Raw genomic sequence first — 24,710 nt, 5'->3', positions numbered from 1 at the left:
GTTCAATCCCTGTACCAAAAAATGAAAATAAAAATAAAGAAAATAAGGCAGGAATAAGGCTTTTGTTAGAACTATGTAGATCTACAAAGAACAGAATTACTACAATTTAAAATTCAAAACAGATTGAACCCCAAAGAAGTGATAGCAAGTTGAAACAAAGATCCAAAGACAGTTACTATACAATTCAAAGAGACAAAGAAATGTTGTAGCTAGGTTCAAAGTATATATAGGAGAGAGCAATAAAGTCTAAAAAGTTCCTGATTGGAGTTTTCGGGAAATAATAGAGAATGAGATGGAGGCATTATTTGAAGAAATACTGCTAGAGAATGCACAATTGTTGAAAAATGCCAAATCTCAGATCCAGACAACTCAATAAATCCTAAGAAGTAATGATAAGGAAGAAACCGGCAAATATATGGATAAATTTAAATAAATATCATCTTTAAATCTATAATATTAATGTGTAAACTGAAAGAAGAAAGGGCAAAAATAAGACACTGAACAATAATAATATACAAATTAGGGGATCATGTTAAGTAGTCTTTTAAGGTTGTATAGTTATGGAGAAAGGAAAAGATACTGATTTAATTTTAGATTTTTGTTAACTTTGATACATGCTAAAATAGCTATAAAAACCTCTAAAATAATAAACATGGATAACTTCCAAATAAAGTAAAAATTAGAATGTAAGAAAAAAGTGAAAAGTTTTTTTTTGTTTGAAAATTTAAAAACACATTTTCAAATTCATCACTTATTGGTCAAAAATAATAATGAAAATTAAGTAATAAATAACAAAATGTTATGCATTAAAGGTGATGAGATACAGTTACAGGGGCACTTTGAAGAAGATTTATCATCTAAAATACTTGTTTAGGAAAGTAGAAAGACTTAAAATTAGTAAGATAAATATAAAAAAGGCAACATAAGCTAAAAAAAAGAGGGAAGGAAATAAAAGTAGAAATTAACGAAATAAAAAAGAGATCATGAACAAAACTAAAAATAGACAAATTTCCAGCACTGAGGGGGGGAAAGAGATAAAAAGGCTAAATAAACTATTTGCAATAAAAAAGGAAACATAACTATGATGCTACAGAAATTAAACAGATAATAGGATGATACTGAGAAAATTTATAGAGACAAAGATTTTGTAACTTATTGTGGAAAAAAATCTCTCCTGATCATCACTGACCCTGGAAGATATTTCTTCCTTTTTCACTGTGGGATTAATATAAAGGTTATCTACTCGTTTCTTCCATCACATATTACATTTCTTTGTTTCATACAGTTCTTTTTCTCTATGAAACCACACTATTTTAAAACCCTGACAGAACAAAACTGCTGGTAATATAGTAAGTGGTGGAAAGTAACAGAGTACTGTTTGTCCTATTGTTGGTTCAGTGAGGACTATCAAAATGATCTTCCTCAAGGGTTCTTCCTGGAATGAGCTAATTTGCATTTTATTTTTGAATGCAAAGTTACTGAGCACTCTCTTTAAAGTTTTGTGACACTAGGGTCCTTACCCTCACGAAGTTTACAGTCTAGTGGGAAGAAGCAGCTATAAAGCAGACAACAGTTTACAAGGTTGAATAGAGAATGCAATTAGAAAACCTGACCCAGACTTGGGAAGGCCAAGAAGGAGAAATGCAATGTTTAAAGGATTTCTGAAAAACTCTATCTTCTCATTTCATAAATAAACTGTATTTGAATAAAGTATCTCAGGTAGGGGAATCAACAAATTCAAAGGCATGAGAGTAGCTCATCCCAAAACCTTGAAAAGACTCTGAATGGGTAGCATGGACAGCTGCAGAGGAAGAAGTAATGAAAGGCAATGGGGACTTCAAGCCAAAGAAAAACCCATCCTTAGAGTTCAAGAAACTCTACAATGTTTAGGAGACCTGTACTAGGCCCAACCTTTGGGAATGAAGAAAGGTGGCCCAAAAGTTGGAGTTGTCTTGCAAATGGGCCATTTCACTCCTACCAAACAAGATACAGAAATTATGTAGTAGTGCAGTACAGTAGTTCAGAGCAAACAGAAACTTGGGTTTCCATCTTAATTATGAAAATTAAGTGAGATAATATATAAAAATATAATATATAAATTTTCACATCATAAAAACTTCAATAAGCGTTAGGACACAATCATCCTTCTTGGATTCTCAGTCTCTGAATACAATATTAAATAACAGTGAAATGACTAGAAAGTGATAGGAAGAGGGACTCAGCTGAATAAAGTGCATTTTAGTATTTGGCAAAACATAAAAAAGCAGAGCAGAGCAACCACTGACCCTGAATTTAATAAGCCAAACTCAATAAATTTTACCCACATTTTCTAATTGGATTTATTTCATTAGCCTAAAAAGATTGTAATACCATGCTGGTTAGTATGTAGTAAACCCTTTACTTTCTAGGCCAAGTAAAAGTTTACTGTGGAAGATTTGGGCCAATTAAAAATATACTTGCATCTTTAAAAAAACATCCTTTCTTCAATAATTTCTTAGCCTCCTGAGATATCAAAATCAGGAAATATCAATATTTCCTCTGCAGCTGCCCATTATGTAAAATTTAAATTTATCTCATAAATTTAAAAACATAAGCCATTTTGCTTGTTAGTTTTTGTTACTATTTAGATTATAAAGAGTTATACACATTTTATAAGTTTGGTTTGATTTTTCCCCTAATAAGAAAGACACTGATTTACTTCATTTTCTGGAAAATAATTAAGGATTTGTTTTCAACTTGAAATAGTCACTAATTTTAAATCTTTAAAGTATAAGCTATGCCCTAGTTTTGTTTTATGTACAAGTAAAACTGAGAACAGTTATTATTACATAGAATATTCAAAACAGTTTTATTTTCCAATACTAAATTAAGAAAATATACTAAAAATATTTTCAAATGCTATGCATTAAATTTTATTAAGCACTATTACAACAAGATGTCTTTTTATTTACTTTTAATTCATAGTAATTGTTCAAATTAATGGGTTTCACTGTAATATTTTCATGTGGGTATACAGCTAGATATTTTCTGAAAGAAATATTTCATATTTTATGGTACATTAGAATTTTTAAAAGGTCTAAGTAAAATTATGTTAACAGAAGATTCAAAAATATTTTTATTTTCTAATGATCAGAAATTGTCTTATAACTTTACAACTTTTAAATGCTTTTTTCCCTAAGTAAAGGAGTGGTGGGAATGAAAAACTATCTGATTGCAAATACCAAAATTGAAGTAAATTTTTTTCAAGAGAGCTTTGATTTAGTGTATTAGATTGTCATAGCACAAAAAACAATTGCAGAATCATTAAAGAATTCTAATAGAATGACATTTTAGTAGGGAACTAAACAGAGGAAAAGAACTGTGAGGGAGGGAGGACTAGGATGCCTAATGTTAGCAATGTTTGCCTTAAAAAGAAAAACATATCTTAAAATAAAATGCCTTAAATTATTGTTTAACATCCTAATTAAATTCTTCCTAGAAATATCTGCAGTCAAAACCAGCAATTTTTAAATTTGAAATTTTCATACTTTTAAGCTTTGAACTTTGCTCTCTCTTCTTATTACAGCCTATAAAACCTTTTAGCAATTCAAATCAGGAAAGAAGGTGAATCAAGATGCCCATAACTTCCTTCCTCTTAACACAAAAAGCTGCTTTATTGGCTAAAATGTAGGAGTTATAATTGTAATTACTTTGCCCTTCCGAAACTCTTCTCCCATACCATTTAAACCATTCAACAGGTGGTGTGGGAGGATAAACTAAGTCTGCAATAGTTGGTCAATAATGTAATCATAGGAACCAAAGAAGACTTTAAGTGTATAACAGGAAACATAGCTTTAATGTTTTCCTTTTTAAATTGATTTAGTCTGGGTTAGGCCTTTTGTATGTTTACATAAGGAACAGCTCATGTTGAACCATTTACTGCTCATTGCTGAATAGGCATATCTCGGGAATTCACTGTAAAGAAGTAAAATTCATTCATTTATAGCTCAATTGAGATCTACAAAATGTTAAACAAGCCAGAAAATAGGAATGTGTCTTGATTAAATTAAATGTGTACATATTTATCATCAAGCGTCCATAATTTATCGTAATCTTGAAAATAAATAGGGTAGGGAATAATATGATTGACTATCTGACTAAAACCAATGCTATATTCCTTGAACAGTGACCCAGGGCAGGAACCTAGTCTTCAGATTGCAGAAGAATCACCTGAGGAGCTTGTTAAAAATGTTATGCTCCCAGCTCTACAGAGTCTGATTTAGCAGGCCCGGACTGGAGCTCAGAAATATACCTTCTTTCATTTTACTCTTAACTAGCATCCCTATAAATCCTAAAAATCCACATTGATAACTTGATGACTTGGAGCACCATATCTCTTTGACTTAGAACATTTTCTCTCTGCTATATGAATAAGCAGGAAAATAACCAGTAAAATCTAAAGGTATTTCATGTATAAACATAAAGTCATACTTGTTCTTCCTCCTTCACTAAACTGTTTAGAGGAGCATCCCTTCTGTGATGGATTAAAAGCTGATTAATACCAGAGCCAAACAATATCTATATGAAGTCAGATCTCTAGTAACATGACAGAGGATATGTATGGCTTAATTAAATGTTTTTATAATTTAATGAATTTCATAAATGGACCATCAGGTTTCCAGATGACAAAATTGATAAGTACAGCTAAGATGATGAATTAGAGAATTCTAATTCTATGATAGTTCAAAAAATGAGCTCATCAAAATTAGATGAAATGACAGCACAAATTGCAAAATTCCATTTATGCCAACAATAGCCAACATACAGGATATGGAAGAGATGGCTAAACTTTACATTAAATCAATAGCAACAACAAAAGCTACCTGGAAAAGTCAGATTTATGAGAAACAGAATTACCAACAGCTTTGTTAAAACTATAATTCTAGTCTTTTAATTTTTAATTAGCATAATAAACACCACAGACATATTATGCATTTTCACAAGATTAAGAAATCTCTTATTACACTAATAGTGTAATTCTTAAATACTATTCATTAGCATTAAAATATTAAGATTTAGAATGAATATATCTTATTTGCATAACTTCAAATGAACTAATAAAATAATTCATTGACAACAAGGCATCAGAAGGCTTTTTGAGAATGTTATAATAATATGTTACAGGTGTATTTACAAGAAATCCTCATATACGGCCAATTTGGAAAGCAGTTTGGAGATTCCTGGGAAAGCTGGGAATGGAACCACCATTTGACCCTGCTATTGCCCTTCTCGGACTATTCCCTGAAGACCTTAAAAGAGCATGCTACAGGGATACTGCCACATCGATGTTCATAGCAGCACAATTCACAATAGCTAGACTGTGGAACCAACCCAGATGCCCTTCAATAGATGAATGGATAAAAAAATGTGGCATTTATACACAATGGAGTACTATGCAGCAATAAAAAATGACAAAATCATAGAATTTGCAGGGAAATGGATGGCACTAGAGCAGATTATGCTTAGTGAAGCTAGCCAATCCCTAAAAAACAAATACCAAATGTCTTCTTTGATATAATGAGAGCAACTATGAACAGAGCAGGGAGGAAGAGTAGGAAGAAAAGATTAACATTAAACAGAGACATGAGATGGGAGGGAAAGGGAGAGAAAAGGGAAATTGCATGGAAATGAAGGGAGACCCTCATTGCTATACAAAATTACATATAAGAGGTTGTGAGGGGAATGGGAAAATAAACAAGGAGAGAAATGAATTACAGTAGATGGGGTAGAGAGAGAAGATGGGAGGGGAGGGGAGGGGGGATAGTAGGGGATAGGAAAGGTAGCAGAATACAACAATTACTAATAGGGCATTATGTAAAATTGTGGATGTGTAACCGACGTGATTCTGCAATCTGCATTTGGGGTAAAATTGGGGGTTCACAACCCACTTCAACCTAATGTATGAAATATGATATGTCAAGAGCTTTGTAATGTTGTGAACAACCAATAAAAAAAAATTAAAAATCCATAAGAAAAAAAAAAGAAATCCTCATATATTACTAAAATGTGCAAGTACTTTGCATAAATGTTTACTTCATATATACTAGACTCAGAATGCTCTTAACAGTGAAGTTTTCTGTAATTCCCATGAAAGGTGATTTTGAAAGGCTAACTGTAAATTTTTTTTAAATTTTTTTTTTAGAGAGAGGAGAGGGAGAGAGACAGAGAGAGAATTTTTTAATATTTATTTTTTTTTAGTTTTCGGCAGACACAACATCTTTGTTTGTATGTGGTGCTGAGGATCGAACCCGGGCCGCACACATACCAGGCAAGCGCGCTACCGCTGAGCCACATCCCCAGCCCGGCTAACTGTAAATTGATGTTCTTTTTCTTTAGGTTTCCATGGATGGTAATAAAATAAACACATTGAATTTATAATGTGTCCTTGTTTGGGACAGTCAGACCTCCTACTTGCTCTAATGTTTCTTATAACATGTCCTCAACACACTCCTGTTTTAAGACTCTTCTATAAAACATGCCATGGCTGCAAATGAACTTTTTATAAACATGAATCACTAACACTTTATTCCAAATGTGTTAGCATGCTTTCTGATTCAGGTATTTTTGTCATATCTTTTTTTTTTAAACATTTACTCAAAATAACTGGTTTTGGTCATTCACAGACTCTATTTCCAAATCCAAGACGAGTTACACTATTTGAAAATTTCTGTAAAATTCTCCTAGTGTTTTTAACACTCTTTTACTGCCAACTAATCATTACCCAGCATCTCCCAGTACGAAAACTGTTTAATAGAGGGCATCTTTTCAGAGATCTTAATTCAAGTCAGAATTCAGAACTGGCTCTTTTCTTATTACCTCAGCTAATGATACCTAGCAAGAATAGCAGTATTTGAAAATGAGGTTTTAAAAGAATATTTAATGACATAAAGACATAAGTATTCAAAGTGCTTGGAATAGACAGGAAAGGCAGGTTCTTAATTTTCTAAACTTCTAAAAAATATAAAATCTTTATAAAAAGAAAATTACAAGTGAATCAATGGGTTGTATGTAAATTAGTCCTATTTTCAGACTGCTTGGAAAATCCTTAATAGAAATTTTAAAAAGATATCTCCTCTGGGGCTGGGGATGTGGCTCAAGTGGTAACGCGCTCACCTGGCATTCGCGGGGCACTGGGTTTGATCCTCAGCACCACATAAAAAATATAATAAAGATGTTGTGTCCACCGAAAACTGAAAAATAAGTATTAAAAAATTCTCTCTCTCTTCAAAAAAAAGATATCTCCCTTATCTCTTATAAAATTCATTTTTATCCGTATGCTTTTATTTATGTCATTTAATTTTTTTCTATTTAACTACATTCTTTCATTCCATGTAGTTCTGGTTCTACTATAAAGAACTTTGTAATGCAAAAAACAAATGCATATAAATGATAGCACTACTACCACTACCACTACTACTACTAAGACTGTATATTGGCTGATAATTTAATGATTTGCAAAGTGCTCATTCATCATCCACAGGGTGCCAAAGATACATTCCATTTACAGATTCTTTATGTAAGAAGATGGAAAATAGCACAGTCAAAACTGGAAGCCAACCTTATGACTACAAATTCTGTTCCCTTTTCTCACCTACTTCTATACATAACAATGAGAACTAGTTTTCAAAATTAAACAAATGATGATTCTTTATTAAAATGCATTTGTGTGATATGTAGTTGGTGGAAAAAACATGAGACTTCAAGTTATAATTAATAAAGACAATACATACAAGAGTACAGATGAGAATCAATTTAAAACAAGAAAATTGGGGAGGACAAAAAACCCTTTAGATTCGGTATATAGCAAAACAATTCCTTTAAAACTAATGTCGCCATAGTTTATAATCTATAGAATTATTTCAAGCCAACAAATATTACAAAATTGGTCAAGAGGCATGGGAATCTAAAGTCAAAATTTTCAAATGCATGTACAATAATCAGTAAGCAATTCTATGTTTATTTGTGAAAGAAAGCATTAGTTCTAAAAAAATGCACCAAGCATTCATGAAAATCTCTTTACTTATTATGTTACAAATATAAACATCATAAAAATTATGAGAATAAAAAGAAAAGGTATCAGACTCTTCTAATTAGCAACAAGTACAGAGTCTAACACTTGATCTGAAAAATGGCATATTTTCTATACAGATAGATATGTATCTAGATGTAGATTGAAGGGAATGGCACCCTTATATCAGAGGGCACATATTCATACTCAGGCACTGCAACACTGAAGTATCACTTCCAGTTGTACAGGGAAAGTATTTTTCCCTCAACATCATTCACTCACATCTAGGTCCAAGAAGATCCTAAGCATGCAGTACCTAAACAACTGTATTAATGCAAAGCATTTGGCAAGGATGTAGAACAACAAACCTCTCATACTCAGCTACTGGGAATGTAAGTCTGATAATACCCTTTTTTTCAACAGTAATGTGGTGATATTTAGCAGACTTGAAGTGATATATAATCTACAATCTAGCAATTAAAATCTTAGATACATGCCCTTAAATGTGGTTTCTCCAATAGAATAGCCACTAGTTGTATGCATTTAAAATTAGGTTAGTTAATATTAAATGAAGTATTAAAACTTTAGCTCTTTAGTTAAATGAATCAAAGTTTAACCAAGTGTGGCTAATAGTACTGTATTAGGGCAGATATTAAATTTTTTACTACCACAGAAATTCAAATAGAAAGCATGTCCTAGAAAAACTATTATATATGTATACAAAGAATCTGTGAAGTTGATTCATTTTACACTCTATGTGTTACAAAAAATTAAAAATTTTAAATGTCTATTAATAGAAGGAATGATAACCTATCATATTTATATAAGGAAATATTAAATGTCAGTAAAAATGTATGAATACTGAATTCAGGGGTCTGCATAAGGCAGTTTAAAAGGCAAATCACAGAAAAGAGGTATGATAGGTATAGAAAACACATTTCTTTATTCTCTATATTGTTCTAATATAGTTGTTTCATAAAATTAATGGAGTTATGGTGCAGTGGGATCCTGGAAAATCCTGATCTTGGATGTCTTCACAACAAAAATGTGAAAAAATGGTATTAAGTAATGCTGAGGGCTATGGTGAAAATTAAAAGAGGAAACATATGCTTTGTAAATTTTAGCTATTAATGTGACATGGCCTGCTATTAGGCAGGGCTTGAAACTACAAGTTGAAAATTTTCTGGTAATTTTTAACTGCTCTAAACATCCTGGGAAGGGGGGTAATCCCAATCTCAATATCAATCTCAATCTCTCTCTGTGTGTTTTGTATACATAAGAAACTACAATTTCTTGGTTCTGCCAATGATATGTTACTTATTTAATTTTGTTTAAGCAACCATTAAGAGCAGAATTCTTTCACTGATTCAATCAAAATACTATAGTTATATTAACCAACTATTAACAAAAATTCAATAAGTATAATTACAACAGAAAATGCAAGTAGGTATTTGGTTATATTTCTGAATACTATGTGCCAGAGAAGCTGTCAATGTTACATGCATCAATTTGTGTAATTCTCATATCCTATGAGAGCAGGAAATATTAATATACTACCTATGAAGTAGGAAGTATTAACATCTATGCTTGAAAGAGGAAATTTAGCTTCTTAAGTGGGCCAGTCTCTTGGCTAGTGAATGAAAATGCTGCAACACAAATTCACACAGCCTAGTACCAGAATCTGTGCTCTTAAAGTAGCTAGCATGTTCTCAGCACTCTATTTAATCCTCTGAAAATAATGCAAACCTGATTAAAAACACTCAGAGCTTCCTTAAAGAATAAAACACAAATTCCATGACAAGAAGTTCAAAGAATCCAGAATTAAATCTCAATCAATTTTCTCCACATTTTACTCATTAAGCCCCTATTTAAAAAAATTCTCTGATTTTTTACCAGCCTTTCTGAGTTGGCTAGACTCTTTTCAAGATGATATATTTTGTCTTCATTATCTGACATTCTGGCTTCTACTTGCTCCACTCTGTTAGTGATACTCTCAATTAAGTTTTTAATTTGGTTTATCGTTTCCTTCATTTCTAGAATTATTGTTTGATTATTTTTTATAATCTCTATCTCCTGATAAAGATGCTTAACTTCTTCTTTTATCTGTTTATGTAATTCATTCTCAATGTGTTCTTTCGCTGCTTGAATTTGCTGTCTCGTATCCTCTTTAAGGTTCCATTCCATCTGTCTAAGGTGTTTCTCTTTTCACGAGAAAAACTTCCAAGAGTTACTGGATAACATAAAAAAACCAAACTTACGAGTCATCGGGATAGAAGAAGGTACAGAGATTCAAACCAAGGGAATGAGTATCCTGCTGAATGAAATAATTACAGAAAACTTTCCAGAAATAAAAAAGGAAACAGATATACAAATTGAAGATGCATACAGGACACCGAGCACACAAAATCACAGTAGACCAACACCAAGACACATTGTTATGAAGATATCCAATATATAGAACAAAGAGAAAATATTAAAAGCTACAAGAGAAAGGAGGCAGATTACATTTAGGGGTAAACCAATAAGGTTAACAACAGATTTTTCATCATAGATGCTAAAAGCGAGAAGGTCATGGAACAATGTATTTCAAACACTGAAAGACAATGGATGCCAACCAAGAATTCTGTATCCAGCAAAATTAAGCTTCAGGTATGACAATGAAATAAAAATCTTTCATGATAAACAAAAGTTAAAAGAATTTGCAGCCAGAAAACCAGCATTGCAAAGCATTTTGAGCAAAACACTACACGAAGAAGAAATGAAAAACAATAACCGAAACCATCAGTGGGAAGTGCCTCGATAAAGACAGAGAGCGAAGGGAAAGATAATCATGGAGAAACAAACTAAATATTTTTAAAAAAGGATAAATAATCAAACATGGCTGGAAGTACAAACCATATATCAATAGTAACTCTGAATGTTAATGGCTTAAACTCTCCCAATAAAGCGACATAGGCTGGTATCATGGATTAAAAAAACAAATCCAACAATATGCTGCCTCTAGGAGACACATCTGATTGGAAAAGACATACACAGGCTGAAGGTGAAAGGATGGGAAAAAATATACCATGCACACGGTCCTCGTAAGCAAGCAGGGGTGGCCATCCTCATATTGAATAAAATCGACTAACCATTCACCAACAAGACATAACAATTATCAATATTTATGCACCAAATAATTGTGCTGCAACATTCATAAAACAAATTCTCCTCAAGTTCAAGAATCAAATAGACCACAACACAATAATTATGGGTGACTTCAACACACCTCTCTCACCATTGGACAGATCCTCCAAACAAAAGTTGAATAAAGAAACTATAGAACTCAATACCACAATCAATAACATAGACTTAACTGACATATATAGAATATATCAACCATCATCAAATGGATATACTTTTTTCTCAGCAGCACATGGATCCTTCTCAAAAATAGAACATATATTATGCCATAGGGCAACCCTCAGTAAATATAAAGGGGTGGAGATAATACCATGCATTTTATCTGATCATAATGGAATGAAACTGGAAAGCAATGATAAAAGAAGGAAGGAAAAATCCTACATCACATGGAAAATGAACAATATGTTACTGAATGATCAAGGGGTTACAGAAGACATAAAGGAGGAAATCAAAAAATTCTTAGAGATAAATGAAAATACAGACACAACATAACGGAATCTATGGGACACAATGAAAGCAGTTTTAAGAGGGAAATTCATCGCCTGGTGGTCATTCCTCAAAAAAGAAAAAACCAACAAATAAATGAGCTCACACTTCATCTCAAAGCCCTAGAAAAGGAAGAGCAAAACAACAGCAAATGTAGCAGAAGGCAAGAAATAATTAAAATCAGAGCGGAAATCAATGAAACTGAAACAAAAGAAACTATTGAAAAAATTAACAAAACTAAAAGTTGGTTCTTCGAAAAAATAAATAAGATCGACAGACCTTTAGCCATGCTAACGAAGAGAAGAAGAGAGAGAACTCAAATTATTAACATACGGGATGAAAAAGGCAATATCACAACAGATGCTACAGAAATACAGAAGACAATTAGAAATTATTTTGAAAATCTATATTCCAAAAAAATAGAAGATAGTGAAGACATCGATAAATTTCTTAAGTCATATGATTTGCCCAGACTGAGTCAGGAGGATACACACAATTTGAATAGACCAATATCAATGGATGAAATTGAAGAAGCCATCAAAAGACTACCAACCAAGAAAAGCCCAGGACCGGATGGGTATACAGCGGAGTTTTACAAAACCTTTAAAGAAGAATTAATACCAATACTTTTCAAGTTATTTCAGGAAATAGAAAAAGAGGGAGCTCTTCCAAATTCATTCTATGAGGCCAACATCACCCTGATTCTGAAACCAGACAAAGACACCTCAAAGAAAGAAAACTACAGACCAATATCTCTAATGAACCTAGATGCAAAAATCCTCAATAAAATTCTGGCCAATCGAATACAAAAACACATCAAAAAAATTGTGCACCATGATCAAGTAGGATTCATCCCTGGGATGCAAGGATGGTTCAATATACGGAAATCAATAAATGTTATTCACCACATCAACAGACTTAAAGATAAGAACCATATGATCATCTCGATAGATGCGGAGAAAGCATTCGACAAAGTACAGCATCCCTTTATGTTCAAAACATTAGAAAAACTAGGGATAACAGGAACTTACCTTGACATTGTAAAAGCTATCTATGCTAAGCCTCAGGCTAGCATCATTCTGAATGGACAAAAGTTAAAGGCATTCCCTCTAAAATCTGGAACAAGACAGGGATGCCCTCTCTCACCACTTCTATTTAATTTAGTCCTTGAAATACTAGCCAGAGCAATTAGACAGACAAAAGAAATTAAAGGCATAAAAATAGGAAAAGAAGAACTTAAATTATCACTATTTGCGGACGACATGATTCTATACCTAGAAGACCCAAAAGGATCTACAAAGAAACTACTAGAACTAATAAATGAATTCAGCAAAGTGGCAGGATATAAAATCAACACGCATAAATCAAAGGCATTTCTGTATATCAGCGACAAAACTTCTGAAACGGAAATGAGGAAAAACAGTCCATTCACAATATCCTCAAAAAAAAAAAAAAATACTTGGGAATCAACCTAACAAAAGAGGTGAAAGATTTATACAATGAAAACTACAGAACCCTAAAGAGAGAAGTAGAAGAAGATCTTACAAGATGGAAAAATATACCGTGTTCATGGATAGGCAGAACTAACATTATCAAAATGGCGATATTACGAAAAGTTCTCTATAGGTTTAATGCAATGCCAATCAAAATCCCAACGGCATTTCTTGTAGAAATAGATAAAGCAATCATGAAATTCATATGGAAAAATAAAAGACCCAGAATAGGAAAAGCAATTCTAAGCAGGAAGTGTGAATCAAGCGGTATAGCGATACCAGATTTCAAATTATATTACAGAGCAATAGTGACAAAAACAGCATGGTACTGGTACCAAAACAGGCGGGTGGACCAATGGTATAGAATAGAGGACACAGAGACTAATCCACAAAGTTACAACTATCTTATATTTGATAAAGGGGCTAAAAGCATGCAATGGAGGAAGGATAGCATCTTCAATGAATGGTGTTGGGAAAACTGGAAATCCATATGCAACAAAATGAAACTGAATCCCTTTCTCTCGCCATGCACACAAGTTAACTCAAAATGGACCAAGGAGCTTGATATCAAATCAGAGACTCTGCGTCTGATAGAAGAAAAAGTTGGCTCTGATCTACAGATTGTGGGGTCGGGCTCCAAATTCCTTAATAGGACACCCATAGCACAAGAGTTAATATCTAGAATCAACAAATGGGACTTCCTTAAACTGAAAAGTTTTTTCTCAGCAAAAGAAACAATAAGAGAGGTAAATAGGGAGCCTACATCCTGGGAACAAATTTTTACTCCTCACACTTCAGATAGAGCCCTAATATCCAGAGTATACAAAGAACTCAACAAATTAGACAATAAGATAACAAATAACCCAATCAACAAATGGGCCAAGGACCTGAACAGACACTTCTCAGAGGAGGATATACAATCAATCAACAAGTACATGAAAAAATGCTCACCATCTCTAGCAGTCAGAGAAATGCAAATCAAAACCACCTTAAGATACCATCTCACTCCAGTAAGATTGGCAGCCACTATGAAGTCAAACAACATCAAGTTCTGGCAAGGATGTGGAGAAAAGGGTACACTTGTACATTGCTGGTTGGATTGCAAATTGGTGCAGCCAATTTGGAAAGCATTTTGGAGATTCCTCGGAAAGCTGGGAATGGAACCACCATTTGACCCTGCTATTGCCCTTCTCGGACTATTCCCTGAAGACCTTAAAAGAGCATGCTACAGGGATACTGCCACATCGATGTTCATAGCAGCACAATTCAAAATAGCTAGACTGTGGAACCAACCCAGATGCCCTTCAGTAGATGAATGGATAAAAACATGTGGCATTTATACACCATGGAATATTACGCAGCACTAAAAAATGACAAAATCATGGAATTTGCAGGGAAATGGATGGCACTAGAGCAGATTATGCTTAGTGAAGCTAGCCAATCCCTAAAAAACAAATACCAAATGTCTTCTTTGATATAATGAGAGCAACTATGAACAGAGTAGGGAGGAAGAGCAGAAAGAAAAGATTAACTTTAAACAGAGACATGAGATGGGAGGGAAAGAGAGAGAAAGGGGAAATTGCATGGAAATGAAGGGAGACCCTCATTGCTATACAAAATTACATATAAGAGGTTGTGAGGGGAATGGGAAAATTAACAAGGAGAGAAATGAATTACAGTAGATGGGGTAGAGAGAGAAGATGGGAGGGAAGGGGAGTGGGGATAGTAGGGGATAGGAAAGGTAGCAGAATAGAACAATTACTAATAGGGCATTATGTAAAATTGTGGATGTGTAACTGATGTGATTCTGCAATCTGCATTTGGGGTAAAATTGGGAGTTCATAACCCACTTCAATCTAATGTATGAAATATGATATGTCAAGAGCTTTGTAATGTTGTGAACAACCAATAAAAAAATTTAAAAAAAATTCTCTGATATAAAAATCAAATCTCTCAAAATGTACCAGGCTTGTTTCTGCCTCTAAATGCCTCCTGCGTCCTCTCTACCTGCCATATTTGCTAAACTTCAACATACTCTTCAAGGTATTATTTAATTTCAACTCTTTCATTGAGTTTTGCAATTATACCCCCAAAAGACTTCTCTCAAACTTCCCTTATCTACATCTATGATTAAGATGTGATTGATTACATGGATATGAATTAGGACACTGATTGAAAACAGCAATGTGATATCATTAAAGATACTACTGATATTATTCTGAAGACATTAATAGTAAGTGTACTTACTATTTGAGGGTCATACTAGTTACTTTCTAAGGTTTGACAATAGATTTGCTTCTTTTGAAAACCTTTCTCTATAGAATCTTAATCCTACAAAAAAAAAAAAAAACTAAAAAAACCTCTGTTAGCTGCACATGGTGTCATACACCTGTAATCACAGGATCTTGGGAGGCTGAGACAGGCAGATTGCAAGTTCAAAGCCAGCCTCAGCAACAGTGAGGTGCTAAGCAACTCAGTGAGACCCTGTTTCTAAATATAATACAAAAGAGGGCTGGGGATGTGGCTCAGTGATTGACTGTCCCTGAGTTCAATCTCTGTACCCTCCCAAAAAAAGCCTCCAATAAATTTGGGATTGAACAGTATTCAGATTTCCAGCAATAATCAAATTTAAAATTGGAAGTTTAACATCATATACTAATATAGATAAGAACTTCAGATAAAATGTCCTATCCATGCATCCAGGAATTAATGAAGGTGAAAATCAATCACCATGTACTCAGGAAGTGAAACATTATTATTCCATTCCTAATATGAAGATGTATCTTTTTCTTCAGGGAAAATCAGAATGCAATTTCTCCTCAGTATTCCCTAAAGAATGAAAACCTTTTTTAATTTACTTTAGCCATTATGTCTTAACATGGAAAGAATTATGAAAATATGACAATAATAAATGTAATATCCTTATTGGTAAGAGTATATCCAAAGAACAGATTCAGTACCATACCATAAGCTACATGGTATTGATTTCAGTGATTGAAATATGAACTATTTGAACAAACTAAGTTATACTATCTATTCTGTTAATAAATTTTTACATAAGATTTAATTGATACCTGAGAAAAATATTCTTGTGTAATTTTAAAAATCAAATAAGTAATTCTACTGCATAGTTTAGTTTATAAATACATTAGCCTTGCAGTTTTTCTAAGGTATAATTAAAACATAAAAGTTGTAAGGATATCTGAAGCAACATGTAAGCCATAAAACAGCATAAACTTGGTTGGAAGTTTTTATAAAAAGAATAAATATTTAATCTGTAGTGTTTGTGCTTCTATACAATGACCCTACATTTTAGAAAAAAACAGCCCTGTAACAGAAAATACTGACCAGCAAAGACAAACAGTTAAAATATTAAAATTCAATTTTTCAAAATAGGGACTCCAAACTACAGTAAAACTCCAGAGAACAATTAGATAGTTTTAAAATTTGCATTACAAAAGAAATACAAAAATAAAAGCTTTTGTATTTCTCCAAAGGAATATGAAAGAATCTACGTTATATAACATGGTATATTATTTTACCTATATATTCTTCCAATTCAAAAACTTAGTTCAGAAAACGACACAAAAGTGGCAAAAAAAAGTAGAGATATTTTATCACTAAACTTTAGACATGAAAGTGGTAAAAAAGGATATTGTTCACAATTATTGTGTGTGGGGGCACAAAAACATTCAAAATGAACTAAGGTTAATGAACTGAACTAAGGTTAATTAACTGAAAAACAATAAGATCAAACTGAGTTAAAGAGATGCTACTTTTAAAAAGACTCCCAAATTTAGCAGTTGATGAATTTTAATTCTCATTTCTTTTCACTAGCAGTGTAAAATAATCCTTAAAAAGTAACTGTTTATAGAAATAAAGATGTCCTTTTCTGTTTTAGGGTGCCTCAAAGAAGAAAAATATAGTTCCAAAAAGAGCGTGGATTGCTATACGTACTGTAGATATATTTTCTATCAGTGATTTCTCTGAAAGTATTTATTCATTGTATCATTTTTGTTTGATTATGTATCAATACTTCCTTTGCTAAATACTGAGCTTGTTATTCATACTTTGTACTAATAAAATTATTCATATTAAAATATACATAGTTCTTATTCAATAGTACCACATTTTCATTTATACATGTTGTACTTCTATGTTGCAAAATAATCCAGAAGAAATTTCAGAAAATTATTGAATCTAGTTTATTTTTGTAGACACAATTTTTCTTTTATTATTAAGAAACAATAAAACTAAATGAAATAACAAAGTAATGGAAATAGAAAAAAAGAAATTAGGTAAACCTAAGGAAGGCAGACATGTCACAAAGGAAAAATGAATGAATTAGAAAAGGCAAAAATCAAGAAGTAAGTGCAAGAGCAACTTTGAAATGAACAATAAAATCAAGGGGTACCCTTTGCCCCTTCTCACTCTCCCCTTTGCCTTATCCAAAGTTAGTTCACTTATCCCATGTACCTCCCGTCCCCATATGGATTAGCATCCACTTATCAGAGAAAACATTCGACTTCTGTTGTTTCAACTTCTGTTTGATATTGGCTTACTTCACTTAGCATGATATTCTCCAACTCCATCCATTTACTTACAAATGCCACAATTTTATTCTCTTTTAATACTGAGTAATATTCCATTATGGATATGTACCACAGTTTCTTTATCCATTCATCTATTGAAGGGCATTTAGGTTGCTTCCACGGTTTAGCAATTATGAATTCTGCTACTATAAACACTGAAGTGGTTGTGTTACTGTAGTATGCTGTTTTTAAGTCTTTAGGGTATAGACCATCGAGTGGGATAGCTGGGTCTAATGGTGGTTCCATTCTAGGTTTTCTAAGGAATCTCCATACTGCTTTCCAGATTGGTTGCATCAATTTGCAGTCCCACCAGCAGTGCATGAGTGTGCCTTTTTCCCCACATCCAAGCTAACATTTATTGTTGCTTGCATTCTTGGTAACTGCCATTCTGACTGGAGTGAGATGAAATTTTACAAGAGTTTTGACTTGCATTTCTCTAATTACTAGAGATGTTGAACATTTTTTCATATATTTGTTGATCAATTGTATTTCTGCTTCTGAGAAGTGTCTTGATCTATTTTTTTTAAAAAGGTCAGTTGATGGGCATAAGTGCAGTTCAGAAGTGGAGTATGTGATTGGCATGTGCAAGGCTGTAGGTACAAACCCCAGCACCAAAACCTAAACAAAGAAATAAGGGTCACGAAACTGTTTAAAATTTAATGTGAAAAATCTCAGCTGTTTTTTTTTTCTTTTTTGTGGTGCTGGGGATTGAAATAAGGGGCTCACACAAGCAAGGCAAGTGTTCCACCATGAATAACCCCTCACCCTGATTCTGTTTTTAAATTTTTAACTTTGAATATATTAAGCTTAGAATAAAATCATGATCATTTGGATCTTAAATATTAATATCAGGGGCTGGGGTTGTGGCTTAGTGGTAGAGCACTTGTCTAGCATGCGTGAGGCACTGGGTTCGATTCCCAACAACACATAAATAAATGAATAAAATAAAGGTCCATCAATATCTAAAAAAAATTTTAAATACTTTAAAAAATACATTAATATCATTAATTATGGTCTGAAAAATTCATAAAACTATGGTGACAATAAATTAACATACAAAATTGGTAAATATCTTCCTTTGAAATAAAATAATGCAGATGCTACATTAGTAGACAAAAGTTATTAAAAATCTAAAGAACTTTGGAGTGGTGCACCATGTAGAATTTCTTTTTTTTTTTGCATTACAATTCTTATTACACATATACAGCACAATTTTTCATATCTCTCATATCAATTTTTCACAATTTGTATATAAAGTCCCAAAATGCAATAAATTATAAATGACGATCAGTAAAAAAAAAACTAGAAAAAAATCTAAAGAACTTGTCTATAATTTAAATATGCCATATATTTCTTTGCCTAGTTAAATTATGTTTAAAAAAATCATTCGATGATAAAGATAATTAAGGTATGTTCTATCAAGGTAAAGACTATTAATATATTTATCTATGTAGCTTTACATACAGCAAACACTTTGCAAATAGTGAGCACTCATAAGTTATTTGAAAGTAACAAATAAATGACATAATAAAGCATGTTCATTATATATGGAAGAATGACAACTTATTTTCTTGTAGGTAGAAACTTTTGGTAGTTGGTGCATGCCTGCAGTCTTATCCAAATTATTATAGTAATGATATATTCAGCACTGGTACTGAAAGGAAGACAAAATACAAATTCCAAAAACATCTGGATACTCATATGCAAGGAAAAGATAAAACTGGTTCTTCAAATAACAAAAATTAACACACACACACACACACACACACACACACACACACACAACCTACCTACCTACCTCAGGTTAGAGCACATACTCCTTTAGAATTACCAAACTGTAAACAACTAATGGATGAGCTAATGACATCATACAAAAAGTAAAGTTTAAATGTTCCTAAAGCAAATACAGAAGGTTAAGAAAAAATGAGTAGGAAAGAATAAAGGATCTATTTTCACATATTTTAACTGAATAATATTTTAAAAACTTAAATAATAGCTAAAGTCTTAAAAAGATGCAATAGATATAAAACTATCATTTCTTTTTACTTTTAAAAAAGATTAAAATGAGTCTTTTAAAAATTAGAAAATATCCATAAATGAAAAAGAAAAACAAATGCTCACAGATGTATTATCATAGGAAACTACCTTTGATAATTTGGTGTGAAACAATTAAGTCTATTTTTCATTTTCATAGAAATATGTGAATAGATGAGATCATGCTATACACACAGTTTTTAAAACCATTTTTATTCACTTACCAAATATCTAAATGTTATTTCATTCCAATAAATCAGCACACATCATCCTTAAAGACGACTGCTTAGAATTTTTTCACAGATATTCCATTATTATATTAAACAATGCTTTATAGCTGAGTATTTAGATTGTAATCAAGTATTTGCTATTATATACAATCAGCCATTGTTGCTCATATGTTTAAAAAAAGTTTAAGTTCATAACAGTTTAGCAATTTACTGCTTCTGAATATGTGATCTGAGAATATAACAGAGCATGTGTAATTATCAAATGGTGTTTCATTGAAGGAATATAATATTGCTACTAGAGATTAGTTGATGCTTATTGCATGTAAGATTCACACACCCAGAACAACCACACTGTAAACCTAGTTTCCATCTTGAACATAATATGCTCATAGGAGACTGTGGGGAGAAAATGCTGATTAAAAAACCAGGTCTGCATGGTAAAGTGAGGAAACTTAAAGAGCATGTGTCTCCAGTAATGTTAGTATTGGCAGTCCCCAACATTCAATCATCTCTTTCATGAGAATCACTGTTACTAGGATGATTACACAATTTTGAGAAATAAATATTTTAATGAAAATGAGAGGTGGTTATTCAAAAGAAAACAGTAACCTTAATTACAATAATGCTGCTAGGTATAGTTAATAACCTTACACACTAAGGAAGGTTGTACTTTAATAACCTGGACCACACCAGGGTCCCAATTGGTAGCAGAACACTGATCATCATATAAAAGCCACCAAACACATGAAAAGAATTACAGTACATCACACATCAAACACTTGGGCTTGGTGCTTCCTTCCTCTAATCCTACTGGCAGGAAATGTTCTACATATCCTTTGAGGTGACCAGACACATTTAAAAGTAGTCCCTTGTTAAGAAAGCTCTCAGATAATGCAATCTTCTCTAAAAAGGAGAGCAACTTCTGTTCAGCACTACTGTACATTTCCATTTGCAGCACTGAAGTGGAGCCCCACTGATGAGGTACTGTAACTGCATAATGTAATTTCTTCTTCAAAGGATCAAAAAAGTATAGAACATGAATCTGGAAAAATAGGTTTTCACACTGTGTATGATAAAATATCAGGTAAATTCACCAATAATGTTATAGATTGAACTATTTTATTATAGATAAATGCAAATGCAGTTAAGCAGTATTGTTAGCATATTTTAACCTATGTCACCTTATAAATCAGCTTTTCTCTTGCACAAGCTTATGGCACTAGAAAAAATATTTTAAAATCTCTTTCACACATAATCATATTTTAACCTGGATGTGATTCTGGTGCACTGTTCAAAAAAAGGCTGCTAATTTTTTGAGAACTCATATTCAAATAAAATAAATGAATAAAGTTGGAAAAAACAGATTCAGATAAAAGAATAACTTTTCCAGGGGAATACTTGTTATAATATGAGCTATGATAAAAAAATTAAGACATTTGATTTTACTGTTTAATTTTACAGCATACCTAAATTAATATCATAATTTGACACTATTTACCAGAATGATACAATATTGCTGTATATTTAATTAATATCTCTTTTATTACCTAACTGAACAAATGACACTAGTTTTCTACCCTAATGCATGTCAATTCTTTTGCTAGCTTTTGGAAAATTCTTCAAGTTTAGTGGTACTATACCTCAGTTTTATCAGGTGTTCTTTAAAATCACCTGGAAATACTGAGGTTGTGTTTCACTGAACACAAGCTTCGGGAATGCTATACAGAACTTAAATGACTAGGAATGAAAAAGAAAGTGGTCCATTGTGTGTTTGATAAGCTGACATGGGACAGAGATTCTTTTCACTGTTGTGTCAGTTTATCAAACCCATACCTGGATGACAGTCAATTCAATTACAGGAAAATAGAATACTAGAGCACAAATCATGGGTTCCTTCAGAGAAGCTATGTATTCTATAATATACCAATACCACATACATATGTAGATAACGTTTCCCCTGAGCAAATGTGGCAATAAATAAAATGAATAGAAACTGGTTTAAAAGTTTATGATATAACCCCATTTATTAAGGTTTACTCTAGAAATTTAATGAATGGAGATTTTTATCCTCCTCATATCACATTCAGAGATTTACATGAAAAAATACCATGAGTAGTGAATGAAAATTGATAGATATGATCAAGTAAAGTTTAAAGAAAACAAGTTTTCACAACCTAAAAAATTGATATTGACATTTAGTTACATAAAATTTTACCTATCCTTGCAAAAGGCAGAATAGTAGTTATCTTTGGCATACTACTGGCTGGGATGGGTATGAAGGTTTCTGTGTTTTTAGGTTGTGATAATGTGGCTGCATACATATGTATAAATTCATCAAACTATATACAAATGACTAATAAATTTTCCTATATATATAACTAAAAAAAAGGAAACAAAATGAAAAAAGTGCAAGCCAGAAAAAAATTTGCTGACAATACTGAAATATTTTTATAATCAGAGTCCTATTTTTCATCACCTCTGTGAATGTGGGATACTCTTCTGGTATCTGTTTTTGCTTCAAGATCAAAGTGAGAAATTATGGGGTAAGAAAAGTGTTTCAGATTAAGGAACTGCCTGTCTTCAATACAAATGATACAAGGTCTCCAAAGAGATTTTTTACAGTGTGTAAAACAGGTAAGTCTTTACAAAGTGTAAAACAGGTAAATTGTAGTGTTTATTGTAGGATGATAACCTCTGTGGGCACAGAATAAAATGTGAGATTAAGTTAAGTAGGTCTGTTTAGGAGCTATTGTTTAACATAGGGTTTTAGAAAATAATTAACTGCTTCCATGCAAAAACTACAATATTTTTAGTAGCAGCATTTTACTTTACTATTTGTTAGCAGGTACTTTTATATAATGTATATAGGTAATTTATTATTAATCATATATATTCAATGTATGTATGGATGCTTGCTTTATAAATTTCTTTCTAATTAGTTACTATACTGGTGGTGGGGATAAGAGGTATTAAAATGAAAATGGATACTAGTCAAAAAAGAGTAAATTGGAACTTTCTCAAAATGGAACTACCAAATTTTACCCTATACCTTACATTTATAAATTCTCTATTTGATCTTTAAGACGTTTAGAATTCAAATAAAACAAATAAATATAAATATCTATTGATCTATCCACTCACCCATCATCCATGCATACATTCTATTTAATCCTTTTAGGGTGATTAGTAACTTACACTATATGAATAACTATAGGCATAAACATACAAGGTACTGTTTAGATATAATATTCAATCATTATTATTAGTGGGGGAAATGTATTTCCTCTTTTACATCAGACACTCAGAGAGCAGCACAATAATTTAGTATTTTTTTAAAGAGTTGTTTTATATGCCAGCAATTATAGTAAACAACAACTATACTCCAGATACTCTGAAAAATTTAAAAAATCTTCATTTCTCATCTTTTAAGATGTATTTTAAAGATAAACTATGCCTTCCTCTCACTTGTCTTTATGCCTAAATGTTTTTTAATTAATTTTTAAAAATTTATATATGACAGCAGAATGCATTACAATTCTTATTACACATATAGAGCACAATTTTTCATATCTCTGGTTGTATATTCACAGCAATTCATGTCTTCATACATGTACTTTGGATAATAATGTACATCACATTCCATCATCATTTCTAACCCCATGCACTCTCCCTTCCCCTCCCACCCATCTACCCTACCCTATCTAGAGTTTGTCTTTAGATAATAAACTCATATGATAATGTTGGTATCTCAATAATGAAGGTGCACAATCAGGAATTGATAGAATAAGATATTACATGTCCACTGTACTTTATAGAGCCCAAACGTATTTGTAAAAAGAAGATAGATTTTCTATAAAAAACTGATGTGAACCCAAACATTCTATCATTCTCTAGCTTCTTTACAATATGAATGTCTAGAGGAAAGTATAAAAAATTAATAAAAGGGTAAAATACATTTTTAAAACATTCCACAATTTATGACAGTAGAACTTATAGTCATTTTTAACACTGTTATTGAGGTAGCTTTTGGCAGCAAACAGAACCATATTCAAGGAAACTTACATACTGCTACAGGAAGCCACAAAAGACACAGTTAGTTTGGTGACGGCCAAGTGTAAATCCAAAGCCTACAAGTAGATCAGTTGAGGAATATTACAAAGACTAAAACTATGCCAATACCATTTTCAAACAAAGCTTTTAGGCAAGCTATGCTAAATATCTACTCCTCCAATCTCTGTGACTTGCTAAAAGGGGGTTATTTAAAACTAGCACTAAGTATTAGAGGATTAGGATCATGACATTACTAGATATGAAATATACCTTGCCAAAAGCCAACACAATGGTTATTTTGAGAACATTTTTACATAAAGAGTATTAGGAAGAAATTCAAGGTTGGGAGAAGGGAGTAGAACATAATTTTGTGGGGATTTGTAGAATTTAATCTTAACCTTGTATCTGGAAACTGCAGCTCAGTGTTAAAGTAGATGATAAGCCAGATTTTAGGAGAAACCATAAAAACAAAACAAAAAAGAGTCATAACTTGAGCTACATTCATCAGGAATAAAGAAAGATTATTATTAACACTTCCAGAAAAAAAACGCTTTTCTTATTTCTAAATAAACATAATTTGTTGAATTATACATAC

At 32.2% G+C, this 24,710-nt stretch overlaps 1 protein-coding gene across 6 annotated transcripts in view; it reads right to left on the bottom strand.

Moving 5' to 3' along the window:
* VPS13B (vacuolar protein sorting 13 homolog B) overlaps positions 1–24,710 on the bottom strand; it is a 753,213-nt gene that overhangs the window by 300,119 nt on the left and 428,384 nt on the right. The gene's annotated exons all lie outside the window — the stretch shown is intronic.

Source organism: Spermophilus citellus, assembly GCF_964194105.1.
Source record: "Spermophilus citellus genome assembly, chromosome: 14".
NCBI classification, from domain to species: domain Eukaryota; kingdom Metazoa; phylum Chordata; class Mammalia; order Rodentia; family Sciuridae; genus Spermophilus; species Spermophilus citellus.
The sequence above is the reverse complement of the archived record's forward strand: the minus strand, read 5'-3'. Positions and strand labels throughout refer to the sequence as shown.